A 6,000-nucleotide genomic window follows, 5' to 3' on the forward strand; every position below is an offset into this window, starting at 1 on the left:
CTGTACCCTCTCCCCTTCCCCTGCTCACCACCCCACCCTCTCCTGATTACTGGCCCTGGCATTCTCCTACACTGGGGCATGGAACCTTATTTTTATTTTCCCCCTTTATTAAAAACCATTTCTTTTCTCATACAGTATATCCTGATTGATTACATGTCCTCCTGACTTCCCCTAGTTCCTCCCCAGCTGGATTCCATCCAGATCCACTTCTTTTCTGTTTCTCATTGGAAAAAAACCCCACGGCTTCTAAGAGATAACAAACAAACATAACAAAATGAACTAAAAAAAGATAAAACACAGAGCAACACATCAGAGTCAAACAATGCAAACAAACAGAAGGAAAAGAGCCCCAAGAAAAGGCAATAGAATCAGGGACCACAGGTTCACAGAAAATGCCACAGTCCCATGAAAATACTAAACCAAAAGCTATATCCGGAGAACCTGGGGTAGACCCATCTCAGCCCTATGCTTGCTGCTCCAGTCTCTGAGTTCGTGAGTTTTGCTCAGTTGATTTAGAAGTCCTTGTTCTCCTTGTGTCCTCCATCCTCTCTGGCTCTTACAGTCTTTCCACACCCTCTTCTGTGGGATTTCCTGAGCTCTAATGGGAGGGATTTGGTGGAGACATCCCATTTAGATCTGTGTGTTCCAAGGTTTTTCTCTGAGTAACAACTGGCCATGGGTCTCCGTATTTGTTCTTATCTGCTGTGGAAAAAGGTTTCTCTGATGATGAGAACATTCTTCTATACATAGATAAATAGGTCTGTGATCTATGTATAGCAGAATAGTATTAGGAGTCATTTTATTGTTATGCTTTTTTAAGCCAGAAATATTTGGTTTTACCCCAGGTCTCTGGGCTACCTAGCCTCTGGTTCTTGGCCACCAAAGCACTGTCAGGTATGGGTTTTATCTTATTGAGTGGGCCTTAAGTCAGATCATACATTGGTTGGTTACTCCCCATGTTTGTGTCACCATTGCCCTAGCATATTTTGCAGGCAGGAGGACGTCATTGTAGATCAAAGATTTTGTGGCTGGGTTAGCATTATGTTTCTCTTTTGGTGAACTGCACAGAACCTTCCCAGACGAAAGACTGTAGAAAAGAGTGGTGACTTTATGGAGGTACTAGCTTGACGACTTCATGTTCCATGAGTTGTATTGGGTGTTGTCTTCAACAATGGGGCCTTGCCGTCCAATTGCATAGAACAATCTATTAACTTGACAGCTCTCTGCATTGTTTGGGGATTTCCATGGGACTCTCATCTCAATTGTACATCCTATTGTATACCCAACACGTTTTGGGTATTAGAAGCTTTGTTTATTTATTATAATTGGTGTTAATAATGGCTTCTCACTTTTCAATCCCACTTACAAGGAACCTGCATTTTCTTTTTTTTTTTTTGGCACACTAATGAAGTCCCCTTACTGACTGTCACATGGGATCTTTGATCTTGAATTGTTGGTTTTTAAATCTGAGACATTGCACAAACTTCTCTAGTATTCTTTCCAGACTTAAAAAACAAAAAACAAAAAACTGGATCTTGAGAAATTTTGACAAATCCATTCATGGTTTCTGCATTAAAAACTTTCAAGAAACTTTCATGCTACAGGGGTAGGGGTGGGGAAGGCACAATAACCAGACATGTAAGTTGGACTTAAATGTGTTTTCCGCTAACTTCCTTGCTAATAGTTATACAGGCAGCTTTATGTAAGCACTTTGGAAATTTTAGAAGCTTTTCCATTTCAGGCTTAATATAGTTGGATCATAAATAAATATCAGATACGTTTTGGAGACACTAGAAACTAAACATTATGCAAAGGCCACCTTCTGTTGCGTCAGGGGCTTGGATTGTTTTCGTTAAAATATCTGGTATGAAAGCTCTGAGATTAGATGGGGTGTCAGCTCCCTGTATTTTTCTGCTATCGAATGTCGAAGATTTCTATTGTTGGCAGGAACTGAGATTTCATTTCCCTTGGCCACATTCTGATGCTCGCTCACAGAAGCAGGTCTCCCTTTCCAGATTTTTCTGCTCAAGGTAAGTGAGAGAAGATGTGCAGGAGGGAAGTGTGTTGTGGCTGGAGGGTGGGAGGAACCCAGCGAATATCCTTAAAATAAAAGTGCATGCTTTTTTTTCTTTTGTCTGAATGTATAAAAACCTGTTCATACAGCCTAAACCTCTGACTGGTGTAATTGCAAAGATGTGTGTGAGCGTGTGTGCATGTGTGTGTGTGTGTGTGTGTGTGTGTGTGTGTGTGTGTGCGCGCGCGCCTGCGCGTGTTCATGTGCTGCCAAAATAGGACTGAAGGGTTCTTATTTTCTCTGTAGAGTAAAATGAATGTTTTTGTGGATCAGGTGCCTATGTGTCTGCCTTAAATTTATGAACTAATAATTCTGCTCCCAGAGATACCGTCAGATCTTATAACACTATGGTTTATTCTGTGTTATTCTGGTAAGTGGATGACTTTGCTTTAAAATAATTATTCTTGGAATTTCCGAGTATGAGGAAAAGTCAGATATAATTAACGTGCATGGTGCCTTCATCAAACATAGGCTTCTGAAACTGGCTAATAATTTCGTTTTCTCTTTACAAAATACCTTTTGTTATTTTCTCCTCACTGAAGCGACTATACACGTCAGCAGAATAGAATCAAGTGAGTTTTATGAATGAAATCACAAACAAATGATAGTAAATAAAACCATGATGGAAACCAGCTAAAATAAATGAGCTGGCATAGAGTGTAATATATCAAAAATCCGTCTCCCCAAAGGATTGTGCTTAGAGAATAGGTACTTCTCAGTGATATAGCAGTGCCCTGTAGTTCTTCTGAAACCCTTAGGCGCTGTTAGCTTAACGACGTGCTGTTGACTAAGGAAACTGGACCCTGTAGCCTGGAGACCTCTGTGTTCTCAGCTCACGCCTGCTAATGCCTTCTGGTCTTAAGTGAAATAGAGTGGCAAATATTTAGAGTGAGCTTTATGTATCTTTGGGATTTTTCCTTCTCCACCATTGGCAAATAGCACAGTTCCTACCCCAGTCTGTGACCTTTGAGATAACTTCCTTTGTTAAACACACAATCGCCTGCGTGGGTGATTATGTTCTACCCCGCCCCCCGCCCCATTTCAGAAAGCTATTCTCATTCTCGCCCCCATTAAATTACTTTCAGTATAGAGTTAGTACTTCTCAATGATCTCATGTATGCAGTTTAGAAAGCACAGCAGCGGGAGCAAAGGAATTAACAACTACAAAGATAACTAACCTGGAAGTGCGAGTTAAAGAGAAACATGCCTTTCCCATTGATACATGTAAAAATTACTGGTTGTAAGCAACAGGTAAAAATACAAGAATAAAATACAGGTTGGCAGGGATGCTGTTCTAGATGATTTTAAGTTTGATTTTTTTTTTTTTGATTGCTGAACTTATCCCTGTGTTATTTTTAGATCTTCAGAGACTCCATATGGATCTTTGGGGATGAAACATTGTATTGGAAATGAATAAGAGCCTGCCACTTGCCCTGTTTCATACAAACTTGTATTCTTAGTAACCAGGGTGTCTTAAGAGATAGAGAAGGCACTAAAAGGCGTTTGAGTATCCTGTGTTAAATTACACCAGGGCCATCACCACAGCTCACCCAGCTCACAGATCTGGGTCGGTGCTTCCCCATTTCCTTCCGTATGTGTCACTCCCAAAGAACTTGGGAGGTCCTCAGGAGAGTGTAGTCACAACTCGAGTCACTTTCTTCCTTCTTCCTTTCTGTGTCAAAGGGCAGGCAGTTTTCCTGTGTCCTCTGAGTCAGAGTTTAGGGAAGAGAGAAGGACTGGGTGGAAGACACTGAAGTGAGGAAGTGTCACCGGGCCGGCCACCTCACAGCAGCAGAAGGTTTGCACAAATCAAACTGTTTAATTTTGTTATTAGTGTGAGAGTCGACCTCCTGCTTCTTTAGTTGTTGTGTGTATGTGTTTTTTTCCCTGTTGTTATTTCTAAGATTGTCACTACTACTACTAACTGTCTGCCTCTTATTGACTCCATCCATGCAAGCGAATGAAAGTTTAAATTAATATCTCAGCCAACCTATGTTTTCTTGATTGATACTCATTTTTTTCTCCTTTGACACACTAGTCTGAATGTCTTTCCTTCCCGTTAAATATTCTCCACCAACACAAGTTTTAGAATAGAATGTTCTTATCACTAGAGAACATTCATTTATCCAATTAAATTTAAACTTTTAGCTATGTATAACATTATTGTATGCTCCTGGCAGTTGAATCAGGATCGTTTCTATTAGACACTCTTCTAGAAACAGAGCCTGAGTTTTGTGTTTCTTGCTTTTTATATAATTGTCCTCCAGAAAGTTTTCTCTCCTTCAGTTATTTTTCCATGAGAAAGGTGGATGAGCATCTACTTTCCCATAACTTAAGGAGTTAAACTCTGTCAGCTTGACCCAGACAACAGTGTCTTACTTATTTGTGTTTCTTAAATTGTTAGTGAGACTGGGCAGTTTTTGCCTCCTGAGACTTGCCTATTAATGTGCTTTGTTTATTTTACTCTTGGGAGGCTTATTTTCCAGTTAATTTTTACTGACATTTAAAGATAACACAGGTAGAAATATTTTTGTGGATTGTCTATAATGTAAATATTTCCGTCTTTACTTCCAGACATTTTTTCTTTTAAATAATTTTTACCTGTGGAATCTATTTACACGGAGTTAAATCTCTTTTGGTTTTTGCTTAAGAAAAAAACCACTTTATTAATTATTATTATTATATGTATGTATGATAGAAGAACACATGCATGCTGCAGCACATGTGTGGAGGTCACAGGACAGTTTCATGGAGTTGTTTCTCTTTGTACATTTATGTGGATTCAGGGGATCAAGCTGAAGTCATCAGACTAGTACTACAAGTACCTTTACCTGCTAAGCCGCTATCTGCCCCTCCCCCCTTAAAAACCAAAGCGCATGAAAAATAAACATTGTTTTACTTCATTGTTTGAGTAGGCTGGTCACACTTTGCTACTTTCTTCCCTCTGCCCCCTGTATGACACCACAGGCTGTACCGCCATGCTGAGTGCTAAGCGATATGCATAATATGTGTAGACTCATATATGTAGGGCATGGAATTGTGGTTTCACCATTCTGCACAATTGGAATTTGGTAGGAGTTGATGAGTGTCCTTCCATTTCCTCCTCGTTAGCCCAGGGTGGTAGGTAAATCTTTCTTGTTCCCTTTTAATGTTTCTGCTTTTCTTGTTAATCCCCAAATCATATACACCCTTTTTACATTTTTTCTCCCACTATTTTTTTCCTATTTTGCATTTAAATATTAACCCATCTGGAATTTTTCCCTCCTGTAATTTAAAAGTATAACAGTTTAACTGTGTGTGACTTCCAGATAGTTTTTATCCTGACAATATTTCTCTAAATAATATATCTTTGCTTTTCAAGTTTTACCTTGAAAAACCATAAAATTTCATTGACTTCTCTACCTTTCCTTGGCTAGAACTAATGCTTCCTTTAAATGTTTGATGGTTTGAATTACTCTTATCTCTTTTGATAATCTCTTGGTAGGCAGTTTCCTTAGTCCAGGTAATGAATGTCACATTCTTCCACCAACCTTATCTGATTCTAATCTATCTACAACAGTGTGGATGGGCTTATTGTTCTAATTCAGAAACTGGGTCATATGATTCCTCTGTTTTTTGTATTACTTCCTGCTATTTTATTATTATTTTAAAATTATATATATAAATTATATATTATACATAATTAATATATAATGTATATAATGTGTGTGCCTCTGTGTGTGACTGTGATATGTGCATGTATATATGGCAACAAAGGCTAGAAGAGAGCATTAGATCTGTTGAAGCTGGAGCTATAGGTGGTTATAAGCTAAGCATGTGGGTGCTGCAACTGAACTCCAATCCTCTGCAAGAATCGCATATGCTCTTATACACCACACAGCCTCTTCTATCCCACTTCCAGCTTTTTTTTTTTTTTTTTTTTTTTT

General features: G+C 38.9%; 1 protein-coding gene across 3 annotated transcripts in view; it reads left to right on the plus strand.

The window, feature by feature from the left end:
• The window catches only part of Pde4d (phosphodiesterase 4D), a 1,511,116-nt gene that overhangs the window by 109,806 nt on the left and 1,395,310 nt on the right, over positions 1 to 6,000 (plus strand). Inside the window, exon 1 of one of the 3 annotated variants that reach the window (XM_031359971.1) lies at positions 3,807 to 3,872. The exons of the other annotated variants lie outside the window; for them this stretch is intronic. The gene's annotated coding sequence lies outside the window, so the exon portion shown is untranslated. Of the gene's footprint in view, positions 1 to 3,806; positions 3,873 to 6,000 lie in introns of those variants that run through there. 3 annotated transcript variants of the gene reach the window in all.

The sequence above is a fragment of the Mastomys coucha genome, unplaced genomic scaffold, assembly GCF_008632895.1.
Source record: "Mastomys coucha isolate ucsf_1 unplaced genomic scaffold, UCSF_Mcou_1 pScaffold8, whole genome shotgun sequence".
In the NCBI taxonomy this organism is placed as follows: Eukaryota; Metazoa; Chordata; class Mammalia; order Rodentia; family Muridae; genus Mastomys; species Mastomys coucha.